Source organism: Schistocerca nitens, chromosome 7, assembly GCF_023898315.1.
Source record: "Schistocerca nitens isolate TAMUIC-IGC-003100 chromosome 7, iqSchNite1.1, whole genome shotgun sequence".
NCBI classification, from domain to species: domain Eukaryota; kingdom Metazoa; phylum Arthropoda; class Insecta; order Orthoptera; family Acrididae; genus Schistocerca; species Schistocerca nitens.
The window spans coordinates 506447181-506467408 of record NC_064620.1 but is presented as its reverse complement, the minus strand read 5'-3'; the positions used below and the strand labels follow the sequence as shown (position 1 = coordinate 506467408).

General features: G+C 44.8%; 2 protein-coding genes across 4 annotated transcripts in view; one reads left to right on the top strand and one right to left on the bottom strand.

The window, feature by feature from the left end:
* The window catches only part of LOC126194740 (serine palmitoyltransferase 2), a 419658-nt gene that overhangs the window by 224501 nt on the left and 174929 nt on the right, over positions 1-20228 (top strand). Inside the window, exon 1 of one of the 2 annotated variants that reach the window (XM_049933003.1) lies at positions 19575-19649. The exons of the other annotated variant lie outside the window; for it this stretch is intronic. The gene's annotated coding sequence lies outside the window, so the exon portion shown is untranslated. Of the gene's footprint in view, positions 1-19574; positions 19650-20228 lie in introns of those variants that run through there. 2 annotated transcript variants of the gene reach the window in all.
* Positions 1-20228, bottom strand: part of LOC126194739 (reticulon-1-like) — a 378195-nt gene that overhangs the window by 271700 nt on the left and 86267 nt on the right. The gene's annotated exons all lie outside the window — the stretch shown is intronic.

Genomic DNA, 20228 nt, shown 5'->3' with positions numbered 1-20228 from the left:
TGGGCCGCCGATGCGGGAGATGGACTGCCGCGGTCGGGAAAAGGAGATGGTAATTCGGATGTTCAGGTGAGTTATGGATGTGTGCAATGAAACTAGCGAGCAGTCGTGCACGTCTGTCTGCAGTGGAGGGACTCCAGCCTCCACTAGTACGCTTGTCACCGGACTCACGTCTTCATGGCGGAAAACTGGAAGCCATGGGCTAGAGCCCATGACTGCGCCTAGTGGATGACTCCCTGTAGGCGACGCTCAGCAACACCAGTACTGGAGCAGCAGTACGAAATGCAGAAGTCGTCTGCATACAGAGAAGGTGAAACGGAGGGCCCGACAACTGCTGCTAGACCGTTCATGGCCACTAAAAATAGACACACACTAATTCAGAGCCCTGCGGGACTCCATTCGCCTGGATATAGACGGAAATATGAGAGGCACCAACTTGGACATGGAAAGTACGGAGCGACTGGAAGTTTTGGATAAAAATCGGGAGCGGGCCCTGGAGACCTCACTCATACAATATGGCAAGGATATGTCGCCAGGTCGTGTCATACATATGCTTTACGTAAGTCAAAAAAGAAAACAAACCAGGTGTTGGCGTCTGGAGAAGGCTGTTCGGATGGCAGACTCATACAAAATTATCAGTGGTAGAGCGACCCAGGCGGAAACAGCCCTGGCACGGAGCCAGTAGGCCACGTGACTCCAGGACCCAATCCAACCGCCGACACACCATATGTTCCAGTAACTTACAAAGAACGTTGGTGAGGCTGATGGGCCGATAGCTATCCACATCAAGCGAGTTTACACCGGGTTTGAGCACCTAATGATGGTGCTCTCCCGCCATTGCGTTGGAAAGACGCCATCGCAACAGATCCGGTTGAAGATGACTAGGATATGTCGCTTGTAGTCAGATGAGAGATGTTTAATCATCTGGCTGTGGATCCAATCAGGCCCAGGAGCTGTGTTGGGGCAATGTGCAAGGGCACTGAGCAGCTCCCACAATGTAAATGGGGCGTTATAGGATTCACTGTGGCGTGTAGTGAATGAGAGGACTTTCCCTTCCAGCCGCCGTTTGAGAGTGCGAGATGCTGGGGGGGGGGGGGGGGGGGGGAATTCTCCGATGCAGAGGCTCGAGCAAAGTGCTTGGCAATCGCGTTTGCGTCGGTAGATAACACTCCATTTATGATAAAACCAGGAACACCTGTTGGGGGTCTGGTACCCGAAAATACGTTTGATCTTTGCCTAGACTTACTTCGTTTGATAAGTTTGCAAACGCGGGCACGGAGCCGTTTAAAGGGTATGAAGTGCTCCAGGGAAGAGTACCGCTTATGCCGCTGTAGAGCTCGCCGACGCTCCTTAATTGCTTCAGCGACTTCCGGCAACCACCAAGGGACTGCCTTACACCTTGGGCACCCTTTGAGGGAGGGATCGCGTTTTCTGCCGCAGAAACAATTGTTGTCACCTGCTTAACCATCGTATCGATGTTACCGTGTGGGGGAGATTCAATGGTGACAGCAGAAGTGAAAGTTCCCTGTCCGCCTTGTTTAAAACCCAGCTGGACAGACGTCCATGGGCCTGACACTGGGGCAGTGACAGGAAGATGGGGAAGTGGTCATTACCACACAGGTCGTCATGTGCTCTCCTGTGTATAGATGGGAGAAGTCCTGGGCTGCAAATTGATAAATCAATGGCAGATTAACTACCATGAGCCACACTGACATATTTGGCGGCCCCAGTATTTGAAGGCAGAGGTCGAACTGAGACAACGAAGTTTCGACATCTCTGCCTTGGCCAGTAAGCACGGTGCCACCCCACAACGGGGTTATGAGCGTTAAAATCTCCAAAAAGTAGGAAAGGTATAGGGAGTTGATCAATCAGTGCAGCTAATACATCCAGGGGTACTGCACCATCTGCAGGAAGATATGCACTGCTGACAGTTACGTCCTTATTCTGACAGCCATATCTTCGAGACGGGTTTGAAGGGGGCACAGTGTCACTACAGATTGAGTTTAGGACATAAACGAAAACTCCACCTGACAATCGATCATAGTCGCTACGGTTCCTGTAATATCCCTTATACACTCCTGGAAATGGAAAAAAGAACACATTGACACCGGTGTGTCAGACCCACCATACTTGCTCCGGACACTGCGAGAGGGCTGTACAAGCAATGATCACACGCACGGCACAGCGGACACACCAGGAACCGCGGTGTTGGCCGTCGAATGGCGCTAGCTGCGCAGCATTTGTGCACCGCCGCCGTCAGTGTCAGCCAGTTTGCCGTGGCATACGGAGCTCCACCGCAGTCTTTAACACTGGTAGCATGCCGCGACAGCGTGGACGTGAACCGTATGTGCAGTTGACGGACTTTGAGCGAGGGCGTATAGTGGGCATGCGGGAGGCCGGGTGGACGTACCGCCGAATTGCTCAACACGTGGGGCGTGAGGTCTCCACAGTACATCGATGTTGTCGCCAGTGGTCGGCGGAAGGTGCACGTGCCCGTCGACCTGGGACCGGACCGCAGCGACGCACGGATGCACGCCAAGACCGTAGGATCCTACGCAGTGCCGTAGGGGACCGCACCGCCACTTCCCAGCAAATTAGGGACACTGTTGCTCCTGGGGTATCGGCGAGGACCATTCGCAACCGTCTCCATGAAGCTGGGCTACGGTCCCGCACACCGTTAGGCCGTCTTCCGCTCACGCCCCAACATCGTGCAGCCCGCCTCCAGTGGTATCGCGACAGGCGTGAATGGAGGGACGAATGGAGACGTGTCGTCTTCAGCGATGAGAGTCGCTTCTGCCTTGGTGCCAATGATGGTCGTATGCGTGTTTGGCGCCGTGCAGGTGAGCGCCACAATCAGGACTGCATACGACCGAGGCACACAGGGCCAACAAACCCGGCATCATGGTGTGGGGAGCGATCTCCTACACTGGCCGTACACCACTGGTGATCGTCGAGGGGACACTGAATAGTGCACGGTACATCCAAACCGTCATCGAACCCATCGTTCTACCATTCCTAGACCGGCAAGGGAACTTGCTGTTCCAACAGGACAATGCACGTCCGCATGTATCCCGTGCCACCCAACGTGCTCTAGAAGGTGTAAGTCAACTACCCTGGCCAGCAAGATCTCCGGATCTGTCCCTCATTGAGCATGTTTGGGACTGGATGAAGCGTCGTCTCACGCGGTCTGCACGTCCAGCACGAACGCTGGTCCAACTGAGGCGCCAGGTGGAAATGGCATGGCAAGCCGTTCCACAGGACTACATCCAGCATCTCTACGATTGTCTCCATGGGAGAATAGCAGCCTGCATTGCTGCGAAAGGTGGATATACACTGTACTAGTGCCGACATTGTGCATGCTCTGTTGCCTGTGTCTATGTGCCTGTGGTTCTGTCAGTGTGATCATGTGATGTATCTGACCCCAGGAATGTGTCAATAAAGTTTCCCCTTCCTGGGACAATGAATTCACGGTGTTCTTATTTCAATTTCCAGGAGTGTAGTTGCGGAGGGCAAGGGTCCGCATTGCCGGGGACCAGGTTTCCCAGAGGGCAATGCAGATAGCAAGTGTAAAGCTTAACAGTTGCCGTAGCTTAGCAAGGCGGTGGAAAAAACGGCCGCAATTTCACTGGAGAATGACACCATCCTGAGACTGGGAAAGCATGGAACATTCAATGAGGCAGTTTACGCCGCAGTCACCTGCTGCCATCGACGTATTGTCTGAGCAGTCTATATCCATTGTGTCTGATGGTCTGGCAAGATCTAGGTCCTCAGCGGACGCCAGAATCTCCACCCCATTATCAGACGCAGAGCTTGTAGGTAGCGGTGGTGTGGGTGCCACCGCAATTTCCTTGGTCTTAAGAGTCTTTTTGATTTCTCTCGTTGCTCCTTGGGTTTCCCTGGCTGGGAGGACTTAACTGGCTCAATCTCCGGGACTGAGGATGAGTGTGAAGCCCTACGACCAGCTGCTTTTGAGATTTTCAGCCACTGGCGGGTATCATCCTTCCCACTAGCAGAAACCTGGGAAGGGAGTGACCCAAGGGACCCCTTCCTTGCGAGAGAAGCCGAAGAAGGCTTACGCTTCTCCGGCTTAGAAGTGGGGACGGACGTCCCCGATGATTGGGGGGGGGGGGGGGGGTGTTGCTCCCGAAGTAGGTTTCGTGGGAGCAACAGGCAGAGTAATGCCCCCCACCATCAAAGAGGCAGGTGTAGTCTTCGTAGGTCACTCGGTCCAGGTTGTTGTACTGAATGATTTTCCTTTCTGTCCTGAGAATCCTGCGGTCTGGCGAGCAAGCAAATGGTGCTCTCTGCAGTTGACACAGATGGGAGGCGGGGCCCATGGAGTATTGGGATGTAACGAGCGTCCGCAATCTCGACATGTGGCACGGGAAGTACAGTGGGAACTTCCAGAACTTAAAGCACCACATCGGGGAGGGATATAGGGCTTTATATCACAGCGTTAGACCGTCACCTTGACCTTCTCGGGCAATGTATCACCCTCGAAGGCCAAGATGAAGGCACCATTGGCAACCTAATTATCCCTCGGTCCCGGTGGACACGCCGACAAAATGTACACCTCGCCGCTCTAAATTGGCGCGTAGCTCATCGTCAGACTGCAACAGAAGGTCCCTGTGAAATATGATACCCTGGACAATATTTAAGCACTTATGGGGCGTGATGGTTAAAGAAACGTCTTCCAGCTTGTCCCAAGCGAGTAACGTCCGTGACTGGGTAGAGGATGCTGTTTTGATCAAGACTGACCCAGATCTCATTTTGGACAATCCCTCCACCTCCCTAAACTTGTCTTTTAAATATTCAAAAAAAAAAAAAAACAGAGGCTTTGTCGTCATGAAACATTCCTCACCAGCTCTCTAACATACAAGGTACCGGGGCAAATAAGATCCGCTGCCAGCCTGACGTTCCTCCCATGGTGTGGCCAGAGGGGAATGATTTTGGGTCGTACTTCTGTGCGTTCAATTGAGCTCGTGAATGCTTAGAGACTGCTGGTGTTTCACCACCAGAAAGAGATTCTATCTTGTCACAAGAAGTTTTAATTTTCATCTCTCGTGTTTTTACGAGTGAAGCTTTGGTTTCCGCCTTTAACTTTCCTGGTTGTTTAGTAATTGTTGCCAGTCCGCCTATTTGTTTTGCAGTTTCTATTATCGTTTCAGCTGTATTTTCTTCTGTTGACTCTTCTAATCTCACTCGAAGGGCATACTGAAAATCCTTTTCCCCTTCGTTTAATTTATCCATACCTCTAGTTTCTTTTTTATGTGATATTAGTTTTCTTCGTTCTTGTTGAGTATTAATGTTTATTTTCACTCTTACCAGTCTATGGTCGCTACCAGTATTAAACTGATATTGAACTGAAATATCTGATTATTTTGATGTGATTTGAAATAAAATCTATTTCACTGTGGGTCTCATGATTTAGGCTTCTCCATTTCCTATTCTGGTGTTTCTTATTAAAAAAAGTGTTCATTATGAATAATTTATCTTGTTCAGCAAATTGAACTAGACTTTCACCCCCTTTCGTTCCTCTCATCGATTCCATGGCAGCCTACTGAGACATCGCCCTGCGTTTTGATACCACCCTTGGCATTTAAGTCCCCAATTACCAGTCTCGTCCTTTGTTATATAGCAAAGTTCTAGATATACGATTGGAAAGTGTAAAAGAAACGCTCAGGGAACTGAATTTATAATCCCTGCAGGAAGATTACGTTCTCGCGAAACCCTGTTCGGTAAATTTAGATGCCCCATTTTCAAGGTACACTGTGCGACTATTATCTGAAATGTGCCCAATTAGATGAGAGGTTTTATAGTGAAGTTAACATTTCAAGATCATCTGTGTTAACTAGGAGAATATTTCATATTAAAATCAGTGGCATTCGTAAGTACCGCGCTAATGTCTCTTGTGGAGCTATATTTAATGGGAAGTTTTTGCTTGTACTATCTTATACTTTCACGTCCTATGATCTAATCCTGGTCGGACAACTTAAATTTTTAGTTTACCTTCAATATAGCCTTCACCTCTCAATGTGATGAGTCGCCAGGAACGACAAGTGGTTCTTATTCCACGTTAAACTCTAAGTTCCCTTTCTGCAGTTGGACAACTGTAATAGATTGGGACACCCGAGACGTCCACTGAGTCACACGAAATTATAATTAATAATAAGGCACTGAATACAACAAATAGCCGATGTCGTTGGTATAACATAGTAGTCATAAAAAGAAATTGGAGTGATGTGGGCCACAACTAACTCCTATCGCGTGCCAGTCAGAAGACTGGCGAGAGAAATGCCTAAACATGATTATGTACTGTGGAGTTTTAATGAGCCGAAGTCAGAGCAACCCGATTACACATCTAGGAGCACGAGCCGAGTTCACCGCTGCAACTGGAGCTCGACACGGAGTGAGTAGAAGCGAAGTCCGACGTTGATGGTATTTGTCAGTAGCCCAGACGTTCGTCCAGAGTAGCGATATGAGAGCAGTTCATCACCAGCAACGACCAAGTCCATTAAGTGTTGAGAGGGCAGTGTTTTTCCGCCAGGTCGGGGCACCGCTAACGAAGCTGGAGACGCGGTTAGACGGGGACTGTTAATCGGCGGCGTGCGTTTGTTGTGCCACAGGAACTGGCTGGGCGGCGTGGGCTGGACTGGGTCTGGCTGTCGGCCCTCGGGCGCCGCGGCTGGTCGATAAGGCGACGCCACAAAGGCCCGCTTGCTCACAACACGTCGCAGTTAGGGGCCGTGCCACAGGCCAAAGGCGCAATCACGCGCCCGCCCCGTTGTACACGCTGGGTGTTAGCTCTCGCGCCTTCACTTAGTTCGTCATTACTCCTTTTCTAAGAAGCCAAAACGAACAAACATTTTCATAAATGCGTAAATTGTGCACTCCTGTTGTGATCTTCAGTCCGAACATTGGTTAGATGCAATTTTTTTTTTACGCTAATTATTCCGCACAAGCCTCCCATCTCTGCACGCTTACTGCAATCCACATAGTCTTCAGTCTGCTAACTGTAATCAATACTGGGCCTCCCACTACAATTTTTGACCCTCCACCGTATTCGCTTCCATAACCAAACTGATGGTGGTAGTAGTTAGTGTTTAACGTCCCGTCGACAACGAGGTCATTAGAGACGGAGAGCAAGCTCGGGTTAGGGAAGGATTGGGAAGGAAATCGGCCGTGCCCTTTCAAAGGAACCATCCAGGCATTTGCCTGAAACGATTTAGGGAAATCACGGAAAACCTAAATCAGGATGGCCGGAGACGGGATTGAACCGTCGTCCTCCCGAATGCGAGTCCAGTGCATAACCAAACTGAGAATTACTTCATGCCTCCGTAGGGATCAGTTAACAGTACACACCCTTTTAGTCAAGTTGTAGCATACACTTATCTTCTCCTTTGATTCAGTACCTCTTCAATAGTCCTCGAACGTAGCCACCTAATCTTAGGACTTTTTCCGTAGCACTATATTTCAAAAGCTTCTACTCTTGTCTTAACTCTTCATAGTCCTAGTTTCACTTCTGCAAAAGCCTACACTCCACACAAATACCTTCAGAAAGGGTTTCAAAAAATGGTTCAAATGGCTCTGAGCACTATGGGACTTAACTTCCGAGGTCATCACTCCCCTAGAACTTAGAACTACTAAAACCTAACTAACCTATGGACATCACACACATCCATGCCCGAGTAGGATTTGAACCTGCGACCGCAGCGGTCGCGCGGTTCCAGACTGTAGCGCCTGGAACCGCTCGGTCACTTCTGCCGGCACGAAGGGTTTCGTAACACTTTCACATTTATATTAGATGTTACTAAATTTCTCATTTTCAGAAATGCCTTTCGTGCTACAGACAGTATGCCTTTTATGTCTCCTCTATTTAGGCCGCCGTCGGTTATTTTTCTGCAAAAATTGAACAAGTCATCTAATTTTTGGTAGTTCATTTCCCCTCCGCCAGCCTAATTTAATTCTACTACCCATTATTCTTGTTTTACTTCGTTGACATTTATCATCTCCTTTCAACACACTATCAGTTTCGCTGAATTGCTCTTCCAATCCTCTGCCGTCTCTACCAGAGTTACTGTATCATCAGCAAATCTACAAGTTTTTAAGTCTTTTCCAGAAACATTAATTACTAATACAATTTTTTTTGTTGCTTTCACAGCTTGGTCAATACTCATATTAAACGATATCGGGGGTAGGCCACAAATCCGTCTCACTCACTCCTCCACTGCTGCATACCTTTCACGTCCTTCGACTCTAAGTGTACTGCAGCGAACATTCTTGAGCGCTTCTTCTTAAACTACGAATGCTATAAACGCAAGTTTGCCTTTCTTTTAAGATTGCTCGTAGGGTCATATTGTCTAGCGTGTTCCAACATTTCAACAAAATGTCACGTAGCACACTATATTTTTCAATAAATAATTAATGTCAGTAATTTACAAGCGCGAGTTACACATTTAATAGTTTTATGGCATTCACACCTGTCGGAATCTGGATCCTTCGGAATTGAAATCGTTACATTCTTCATGAAGTCTCATATCTTGCATACCAGGGGGAATACTTTAATATGTTGTCCTATAGATCTCAATCATTCTGAAGAAATGTGCTGCAATCCATGGACCTTCTTTCTACTTCGAACTTTTGTTTTCCATTAATTATTTTCGCAGTATCTTATGTCCAACGGCATCCAATAGGGAGATTAAAATGATCTTTGGAGCAAAGGTATCAAATAACAAGACTAGTGGCAAACATCTGCAGTACTTTACAACGTTTAAGTAATTGGGGTTAGTACCACGAAGTAATATGAAATGGGGTAATTAGATAAAAGCAGAATTCGTGAAGGCGAGTGAAGATGTGTTTCGTTTAAATCTCTGGGAAAGTGAAATTCATCATTGAAATAAGTCATGATCTTACAAGCAAACTAGTAGACATCTAATAAAATCAGAGAAGCGATGTTACGATCGTAACAGGTTGATATGGCCCATGCAGGAGAGTAAGAGATGCTTTGTGATCTTAAATTACAATCCCTCAAGGAAGTTGACATTCTCGAGAAACCAGCTCTATTAACTCTGGAGAACCACTATTTTAGAAAGATTGGGTGACCATTATTCTGCCTCCTCCGTTTATCTCTCACACGGATCGTGAGAGTAAGGTGAGGGACATCAGAGCACGTAGAGAACCATATCCAGTTACACATTCATTTCGTGCTCTCAATATGCCCACGGAATAGGACAGAGAATGGATACCGGTACGAAGTACACTCCGCTACGCAATAAATATTAGCTTGAGTATATATGTACATTTATTGAGGAATTTAATCCAAAAATTCCTCATCGACACCAAACACTAACTGATGTTTCTCAACATACCGTCTATGATACGGATGCAGCGTGCTGTTACACTGCTCTGCTAGGTATGATTCGGCACACCGACAACCAACGCATTCCAGGTAGTGTTTGGAGTCATGTCTCTTTACCTGTTTGTCAGAGAAAGAGCTGGCATCTACTCAATAAAAACAAAGTTGCGACAAAGTGAATTAATATTTGGACCTCTGGAAGATCATAGCATCTCAGACTGTTGCGTTTCCATTCTGCGCCCAGGAACTGCAATTAATATGTACTAATTCTATCTACAACGACTTTCACGAAGTAACTTTAAAAAGACTAGTAGTCAAACTGTTTCACGTTATTAGAAAGAGGTAACCAACACCTCCATGGAAAACATCCCTGCTTCTGTCACTTCTGATAATATCTTTGCACCCAAATCGATAAATTGTACTGTACCGTCCACGGAATTCTTGCTCCAACAATATTTAACATGTTATTTTGCAAACTATCGTGAATATAAAGCCAGATGAATTTAACATGACCCTTTCTTCTGAAACACAGTCTCACAAGAAAGTTGGGCGCATATTTAAGAAACAGCGCGATTTTTGATGATGATGCTGCTGCCTCTAATACTACTAACACACACACACACACACACACACACACACACACACACACACACACACACACACACACACACACACACACAGAGAGAGAGAGAGAGAGAGAGAGAGAGAAACTTTACACTGCATTGCTGAAGCTATTCCGGATGTAGTTAGCTAACGCCGGATGTTGCTTTGGAGGAAATACTCTAATAAGATAAGGCTTATGTCACGCAATTTATACGAGACACACTCGAGGAGGAAGTGGTTTTCAAATGTGTACATAACTTCAAGCGTACATCTGACAGATTTATGAACTGGAAGCATTCTGATTTTTGTACAGATGAGTAGGTTCTACATCGTCCTCAAAGGAGAGCAGTCCTTTCCAGCAAATTCTTCATTTTTTGCGGTCTCGAATCCGCCCGGCGGATTAACGAGGGCCGGTGTGCCGGCCAGCCTGGATGTGGTTTTTAGGCAGTTATCCACATCCCACTACGAGAACACTGGGCTGGTCCCCACGTTCCGCCTCCGTTACACAACTCGCAGACATCTGAACAAGTTCGCACTCTTTCGCACTATTCCATGATTTACACTAGACGCAGACAGATGGGGTGCACTCATTCCGTGCCGAGGGGTACGGGGTGGCGGCAGGAAGGGCATCCGGCCACCCCTTGAACATTAACATGCCAAATCCGTACTTAACCCTGCCGACCCTGTACACGACGCCAGACACAGGCAGCAGCAAAAGCAAGATTATTTCTTGTGCAAAGCGTTCTATTTTTCGCATACGTAGTGTATTTCAAACAAAAATACGAAAAACTTGTGCGAAAGTGGCGAACTGGAAGAGGCATGGAGTGATGCAGAAAGAAAGTACTGGCACTCCAGCGAAAGTGTCCATATTTATTTGGAGAAATGTAGCTCGTTGCGGTGAAACTAATGTGCCATGCTTCTGCGATGTGTTCCAAACTAAACGCATGTTTTTAATTCTGGCGCAGTAGCATGCCTCGTGTCACAAGCTGGCGATGAAAGATTTCGCCTAAAAAGGATGTGACGTTTCGTAAGTAAGTACGTCATCCACTGTAATTCTTGTGGTTAAAAAAAAAGAAAAAGTAAGAGTACGTCTCACTGTTGTCAGAGGAAGGGCACTACAGACGGAGCACTAGGTCAGAGCACACGGATGGAAACTATTGGAACGTCACTACCCAGGCATTAGTCTTAAATGATTTACGGAAACTACTGAAAATATGAACACTGGGTGGGGCCAGAATTTAGCTTCTCGAAACCGAAAAGTTATCTTGGTTTGTAGCTGAAGGTCGTTCGAGGATTTGCGTCAGCTCACTTTACCGCGGACTGGCGACGGCCCCAGTGATGTAACAGCAGCCCCTACATATGACCAATTTTTCCACATTTACAGGATTTTCCATCCAGATGATACCGAGATTGCCAGACGCGTCGTACCAGCTCAGTTTCTAGACGAACTGAGGCTCTTAGTATTTTATAGGAGACCATCCCAAAACCTCTTGTGTCTTCGACGGGAAATACACGTCTTAGCACTCATTTTACTTTTTTTTTTAATGTTTGTTCCAAAACCTGGTTGGAGGTGTTTTAGAAGATGATGCGAATGCCAACATGCATTCAGACATCCATCACCAACCTGGACGCTGAAAAACACTACAGAAGCGCAAAATTACGCCTTCTGACAGAGGAGATATGTGCTCTCCAATACCTACAAGGCCTTCATACTGAATATTTTCGCAAATATATGACTGGCTGAATGAATATTCGACTAACAGAGCTCCGCATTTTATACAAGGCAGTGAATTTTCCACAAAAAAGCAACACCTGGACTGTTTCATGGAAGGGTAATACAACATCGTCGTTGCACGATTGTAAGGAACTGTGTAAAGAATGGCAGCTCTTCTTAAATGTGGACGTGTGTAACATACCGTTTACAACAAAGGTAAAGAACCCAGTACTGATCATGAGATTGGTGGTGAACATCGTGAGAACGTCATATAGTAAAACCATTTACGTGTGATGCTACGAAGCAGTATGAAACGGAGTGATCACCTAAAATCAGGATCAGTAGTGGCGAATGAAAGATTTGTTGGAAAGGGTCTGGGAAAATGTGTTTCATCTGTAAAGTAAATCACAGAGAAGGTGCTTGTGCGACCGAGTTTGAAGTCCATATCAAGTAGACCTGACAATATAGGACGATAACAAACATAGGACGTGTTCAGAGATGAGCTGCTAGGCTCTTAACAGATCGCTAACGCCCATATAAAAACGTGATGGTGATTTTCGAGGAACTTACAAGGGAATCACTGGAAGAAAGACATAGTTCTCGCAAACCCCGGTGGGTAAATTTGGAGAACCTGTATTCGAAGACGACTGTTCGACCATTATGCTGCCACCAACGTGTGTCTCACGTACGGATCCTGAGGAAAAGATGAATTAATTAGTGTCCGTACAGACGCATTCAGTTATTTTTCCTTCGTCCAGTACGCAAATGGACTAGGAAAGAAAACTGGTAACATTGGGTCTCTGTCTAGCTGTCTGTGAAGTACAGGAATTGCTGAATTCTGATGTAACTTATCTTCAACCAGCTTCATGCTGTAAGAAGTATTTTCTAACTCTTAACTGTATAGTGCGCCGCACTTAACGCTGTTATCATGGACGATTCCCAAGTGCTCTTCCCGTACAGGGTCTTTGTCATTTCCGCTGGAGTAACACACTCCGCAAACAATCTGGATAGAGTACTAGCCAAGCGTGTCAAAGGCTCCATTAGCGCGCTTTGTCAGGCCGGTTAAGTTTAGATCACCATCGAAAGACACGATACAGTGATACACGATAGCCAAAATACTGATCAAAACAATTTCTTGAGATAGGGAGTAATAGCCAAAGGATGCGGACGAAAAACGCCTGAAAATTTCGATGCGAACGAATTTTGTGTTGCCGATTTCAGCCAGGCACAAATTACGCTCAGTTCACTGAATGCCTGGTTAATGTTTTATCGACATTGTCGCTTTGGCCAGCGGCATGTAATCATGCTGGGTTGTGAACATGCTGGATTGCAGTGTGTGATGTGCAGTGAACTAATACACTGTGATGATTCCAGAACCTGTTCGCAGTCTCTTACGTAATGAGCGCCTCCCACGCATGAGCTGCCGATCTCCCACATTCCTGTTGGCAGTCTGCCCGTGTAACTTAGCAAACACTTATTCCGCGCATAATCTTATACTCTAAACAAAATATTTAACTAGGTATAACTAGGTCCATTAAGGTTGCATTTAGATCTGCACATCTTTTCGAGGAATTTATGAGAGAGAGAGAGAGAGAGAGAGAGAGAGAGAGACCGACCAGACCTCAGACATGGTCAACTGACTATCCCATATCTGGTAGGCCGCTTGCTGATCACCTAACATGAAGGACTACGATAGTGGGCTGAGTTATCAACTGTTTTTAAGAAAAACACACCTACATTCATACATGCAATCTATTTTATACCAGTTGGATCAATAGATGACCGGAGACTATTTCTGATCAAAAGTAGGGACCGAAAAAAAAAAAAATGTGTATTTTCAGAGAAGCTGAGAAAAAAGTTTTAAGGCTGCCGTTTATGTAAGTACCCATACTGCTACGTCACTTAAGGTTAAGCTTCGTTGGCCGAGCGTCCAAGGAAACAGGAGAGGAGGGGGACCTGTGTTCGATTCCTACATGCATTCTCTGTAGTATTTTTTCATACGCATTTTTCTCCTGTCGGAATTGGTGGTAATAGGAGGGTTAGTAATATAAATAAATAAGGAATAAGAACAAGTAAATAAATTTCTGGAACAACCTGGATGATAACCCCGAGAAGAACTGTTCCGAATTCGATCATAGGACAACGGAAAGCTTTACCTCGAGGCTTTAGAATTGCAATTCGCTTCTAGAAAGCAAGAGAGAATGACAACCGGGCAGATGTGATAATGATCCGTAACATTAGTCGTTATTAAATTTCAAGGTCGCTATCATGATGCAATGTTATCGTACATGTGCTGCGGAACAAAATTCACACCGAAGAAATGTTTTTAAACTTAAAACAAGTAAGCTTTCCGCAATATCTTACGAGGAAACTATGTCATTCCAATATCTATCTGTTCGAGGAAATGTCAGCATGTGTACCAAGGTTTAGAAGAGTGACTGTAAAACTACCAGGATTGAAATTTTATGTTTCTCTCAGGCAGCTTTGATAAGTGAAGAATTACTGTTATTCCTTATTGATTTATTTACTTTATTTACCTTCCTATCTACACCAGTTTCTATACGGAGAAGACACATACGAAAAAGAACTTCAGAACGCAAACGGGAAACTAGCACAGCTCCTTCGCCGCTCTCTAGCCAACTGCCTTGACAGCTCGTCCAGCACAGCTTTCCTTGAACGGCGTTATCCTTATGAGTACCGGAAAATATGCGGCAGTTTTCCAAGTTTCATTTCTAGATTTATCGCAAAACCCCATACGTGATCCTGGAAATTGCTCTCTTACCTATAAAGCACGTTAGTTTTTATCAGATTGCGCGTTATTAATTTCAGGGTTGATTTTCTTAAACTGGGTTGTGCCGGGGGTGTAGCGAGCTAAAATATCTTTTGAGGTTCACAAGCGACCTACCAAACAGCTCAATCGGTTGGCCGTATCCGAGGCCTTTCCCTTTTAAGATGGGAAGCAGATTTGGGATTCCGAAATGCCAAAGTTGTAACTTACTGTATGTATTTTATATTTTTATTCGCTTTCTACTGCTCAGTCACATCTTTAGAAATTACTCGTCAAGTTTTTAAAGAGCACACTTTGGGCCATTTTCCTCGTCACCTCCAGTCACAAATCTATTATGGCGCCAAATGCCAGCTTTTTCCTCAGACTCTTTCCTTCTTGAACGACAGTGCCAGCTGCCGCGACTGTTAATGCCAGCAAGGTGTGACTGGGATGACGCATGCGCACATACCGAGTCAGAGCGACGCAGCTACATACAAACAATCCATTTCTTCTGAGCGACACTACCATGTCGGTGAGCTAGCTTCCATTCACTCTGTCTGCTGCTACTATTAAAGCACATCCATTTTAAACATCGTACGGCTCTGAATCCTAGAACAGACTAATCTCGAGGGCCACTCCTCTCACAAACAAACAGCAGGTAGTAAGTCAGTCTTTTTCTTCACTTCATGAGCTTTTAAATTTGTTTTATCACCTCTCAGGTCTTTCGATGTTTCTCCTCCGATATGGATTATGATCTGAGGCTAATTTGTGAAGTCGTTTTTACAGAATGGTTCACACTAACTGCTCCGATAGTTTATTTTATCCTGGACTGGCTCCACACTATAGCACTTTGCGTATTATTTTTACTTCTTATAGAACAACTTTTTGCTTCGTAGAAGCATCATTTCGGCACTTCGCATTCGACATTTTTTAACCGGCTTTCGCTGCAATCTAAGAGGAGCGGAAAGGCAAGTGTTTTATTGAACTTTGTCCTCCTATCTTCCCAGGTTTTATTTCTTGGATAGTGCCGAATAAGACAGTACAATGACGAATATTCTGCTCACCACCACCGGGCACGCTCCGTAAGGAAACCGCATCAGATTAAATAGAAGGCCGCTTTTGAACACTGCCGTGTACGTTGCTTTAGAGGTCAAGGAACGCTGAACAGGTTATACGTACAGACAGATTACTTATCTCTGATACGCGCCAAGTGTCGTAATAATACTCGACACCAAATTGCAATACAATGTGCACGAAATTAGCAGAGCCGGCACAGCACGCCTTACAGTCGCCCAACACCCCCCTGAAGAGTCGATGCTTACGAACTTTTAAACAGCGAACTAATTTTCTCAAGTTGAACTTCTCAAATTATCTTGTCCTCAAATAGCCGCGACATTCCTGCGAATAATGTCTGCAATAAGGTGAAAATTAGGAGAACTGCCACTGGTTACTGAAATTTTTGCTTACGCTCTTCTGTTTGCATCGTCCTATGCAGCATGTACACCTTACTCTTCATAGGTCATACTCAACATGCCATATAAACAGATATTCCGAGGAAAAGATAATCTTACATTAAAGACGACTGTCATGAATAGAGAATTACAAATTTTATTTTCATATTGTATTCTGAAGACCTATGAATTCTTGATATCTAATCCTCGCAAGCATCTGCTCGAAAGCAACTGTAAGGAGACAACGCAACTGCTGCCTCATCCACTGCTATTAATCTTTAGTACTTCCCTCCCACTCTTCTCGACTTTCATATCACGTCCCACAGATGCACTAAGCCATCTTACGAACTGCTCGTAAATGTTTAATTACACTGTCAAGTATCGCTAAGAAAACCAATATTACATACTTGGTACTTACCCTGGTTCTCCACATGACAAAATTCTCAAAGAAAATTACGTTTGACCGAATATTTGTCTGTTTTAATGCTTATTAGTTAATTAGGTGCACGTGACCCAACAGGAATGCAATGATTTACTAAATTACGAGAGTGCAACTGTGTAAACTTCAGTATTTGTAGAATTTCTGCCGTGTACCTTTCGGCCATCTTCAGAGTTGTGAAATGGGACTGCTTAAGAACATGTTATTAACATTTGACCAAAAACAGAAAAAACTGAGAAGGAATTAAAAGGACGAGCGACAGACGTCTTCCTAAAGCTAGAAGAAGAGAGAGAGAGCTAAATGACGCAAGAGACGTTGAAAAACCTCGTAAAAGGAACAGCTCTCTGGACGAAAGCGGAACAGGAATTTTACCTATACTCTGCAGTGTACAAGACTCTGTCCCTGGAATGTTTTATCGCCTTAGATGACTTACATCTTTCAGTGTTGTTCCGCGGTTTAGTCCTTCGCATTCCTGAGCGTCATATTTTGGCGAAGCCATATCTCGAAGATACCTCAACCGGACATTAATGGGTGTGAGGTTACTCCGCACTGGTCTCGTCGACATCTGCCTACCGCCAAGATGAAGCGTTGCCTCACACTTGCAGGCGGTTTCAAACAAATGCGAGCTCTGACAGTTTGTTCCTTGTGAATAGTTCTCGGTCTCAAAGTTGAGGCCAACGCCTAAATTTCGCTGACCACATATGAACTGTTGTTGTTGTTGTCTTCAGTCCTGAGACTGGTTTGATGCAGCTCTCCATGCTACTCTATCCTGTGCAAGCTTCTTCATCTCCCAGTAACCACTGCAACCTACATCCTTCTGAATCTGCTTAGTGTATTCATCTCTTGGTCTCCCCCTACGATTTTTACCCTCCACGCTGCCCTCCAATACTAAATTGATGATCCCTTGATGCCTCAGAACATGTCCTACCAACCGATCCCTTCTTCTGGTCAAGTTGTGCCACAAACTCCTCTTCTCCCCAATCCTATTCAGTACCTCCTCATTAGTTATGTGATCTACCCATCTCATCTTCAGCATTCTTCTGTAGCACCACATTTCGAAAGCTTCTATTCTCTTCTTGTCCAAACTATTTACCGTCCATGTTTCACTTCCATACGTGGCTACACTCCATACAAATACTTTCAGAAATGAGTTCCTGACAAATCTATACTCAATGTTAACAAATTTCTCTTCTTCATAAACGCTTTCCTTGCCATTGCCAGTCTACATTTTATATCCTCTCTACTTCGACCATCATCAGTTATTTTGCTCCCCAAATAGCAAAACTCTTTTACTACTTTAAGTGTCTCATTTCCTAATCTAATACCCTCAACTACCTTCGACTACATTCCATTATCCTCGTTTTGCTTTTGTTGATGTTCATCTTATATCCTCCCTTCAAGACACCATCCATTCCGTTCAACTGCTCTTCCAAGTCCTTTGCTGTCTGACAGAATTACAATGTCATCGGCGAACCTCAAAGTTTTTACTTCTTCTCCATGAATTTTAATACCTACTCCGAATTTTTCTTTTGTTTCCTTTACTGCTTGCTCAATATACAGAGAGACTACAACCCTGTCTCACTCCCTTCCCAACCACTGGTTCCCTTTCATGTCCCTCTACTCTTATAACTGCCATCTGGTTTCTGTACAAATTGTAAATAGCCTTTCGCTCCCTGTATTTTACCCCTGCCACCTTTAGAATTTGAAAGAGAGTATTCCAGTCAACATTGTCAAAAGCTTTCTCCAAGTCTACAAATGCTAGAAACGTAGGTTTGCCTTTCCTTAATCTTTCTTCTAAGATAAGTCTTAAGGTCAGTATTGCCTCACGTGTTCCAGTATTTCTACGGAATCCAAACTGATCTTCCCCGAGGTCCGCTTCTACTAGTTTTTCCATTCGTCTGTAAAGAATTCGTGTTAGTATTTTGCAGCTGTGGCTTATTAAACTGATTGTTCGGTAATTCTCACATCTCAACACCTGCTTTCTTTGGGATTGGAATTATTATATTCTTCTTGAAGTCTGAGGGTATTTCACCTGTTTCATACATCTTGCTCACCAGATGGTAGAGTTTTGTCAGGACTGGCTCTCGCAAGGCCGTCAGTAGTTCCAATGGAATGTTGTCTACTCCGGGGGCCTTGTTTCGACTCAGGTCTTTCAGTGCTGTCAAACTCTTCACGCAGTATCTTATGTCCCATTTCGTCTTCATCTACATCCTCTTCCATTTCCATAATATTGTCCTCAAGTACATCGCGCTTGTATAGACCCTCTACATACTCCTTCCACCTTTCTGCTTTCCCTTCTTTGCTTAGAACTGGGTTTCCATCTGAGCTCTTAATATTCATACAAGTGGCTCTCTTTTCTCCAAAGGTCTCTTTAATTTTCCTGTAGGCAGTATCTATCTTACCCCTAGTGAGATAAGCCTCTACATCCTTACATTTGTCCTCTAGCCATCCCTGCTTAGCCATTTTGTACTTCCTGTCGATCTCATTTTTGAGACGTTTGTATTCCTTTTTGCCTGCTTCATTTACTGCATTTTTATATTTTCTCCTTTCATCAATTAAATTCAATATTTCTTCTGTTACCCAAGGATTTCTACTAGCTCTCGTCTTTTTACCTACTTGATCCTCTGCTGCCTTCACTACTTCATCCCTCAGAGCTACCCATTCTTCTTCTACTGTATTTCTTTCCCCCATTCCTGTCAATTGTTCCCTTATGCTCTCCCTGAAACTCTGTACAACCTCTGGTTCTTTCAGTTTATCCAGGTCCCATCTCCTTAAATTCCCACCTTTTTGCAGTTTCTTCAGTTTTAATCTACAGGTCATAACCAATAGATTGTGGTCAGGGTCCACATCTGCCCCTGGAAATGTCTTACAATTTAGAACCTGGTTCCTAAATCTGTCTTGCCATTATATAATCTATCTGATACCTTTTAGTATCTCCAGGGTTCTTCCATGTATACAACCTTCTATCATGATTCTTAAACCAAGTGTTAGCTATGATTAAGATGTGCTCTGTGCAAAATTCTACCAGGCGGCTTCCTCTTTCTGTCCCACGTGATATAAGGGTACATACAGAAGATATCAAGGTGCCTGCATGAATCTGGGCGGCCACACACACACACACACACACACATACACTATCTGCTCCACTTGGTAACCACTTGAGAGACAAGATCAGACGTTAATTGCATGGTGAAATTTTCCTTATCTCCGATAAGGTAGAACAAAATGAAGAGCTCTGTGGCCTCGTATTCCAGACGCTGCGTTGCATGCCCAGCCTTCAGCGGAGATCTGCTTGGTGGTCTTCCTCTTGTGCTGTACAATATGTAAGTGAAGAAATGCAATAATGCCTACTACAGTGGGCTCAGACGTAATTTCCATATAAATGACTAAGCTTCTCGTGCAAAAGTCTCACCGGGAGAGCTTAGAAGTTTTTATTTTTCGAGTTACACGTTCCTTTGACAGTGAGATTTTGGAATAATTACTCCCTGAGATGTGATTAAAACACTAAAGAATTTTAGTTCACCAAATTCAGAATTATTTTCAGTGGGATTTGGGTTCTGAGGGAAAACATTCTGCAGAATAAAAATCAGGAAATGCGTTTTTCCCCTTTTTCATGGTGACAAGCAGACAGTTTTGTGGCTATCTTTGCGGTCATTAACACTGCTCATTGCATTCAGTTCGAATTCTGCTATCTCCGTACTCTTACACTACAGAGAGTCGTCAGCAGTATCTGTAGGCTCAGAGTCAAGGAACTTAAGTCAGAGCAAACTAAGTCCAAAAGATTTTTCACGCTACCCAGTTTCTAACAGCGTGTCAGTGAAAGTCAAAGATTTGTTAAGTGACCAACAATTCGTTCCTGGAATGTTGGAGTATCTCGACATCCTAAGGTTTACGAACGTTGA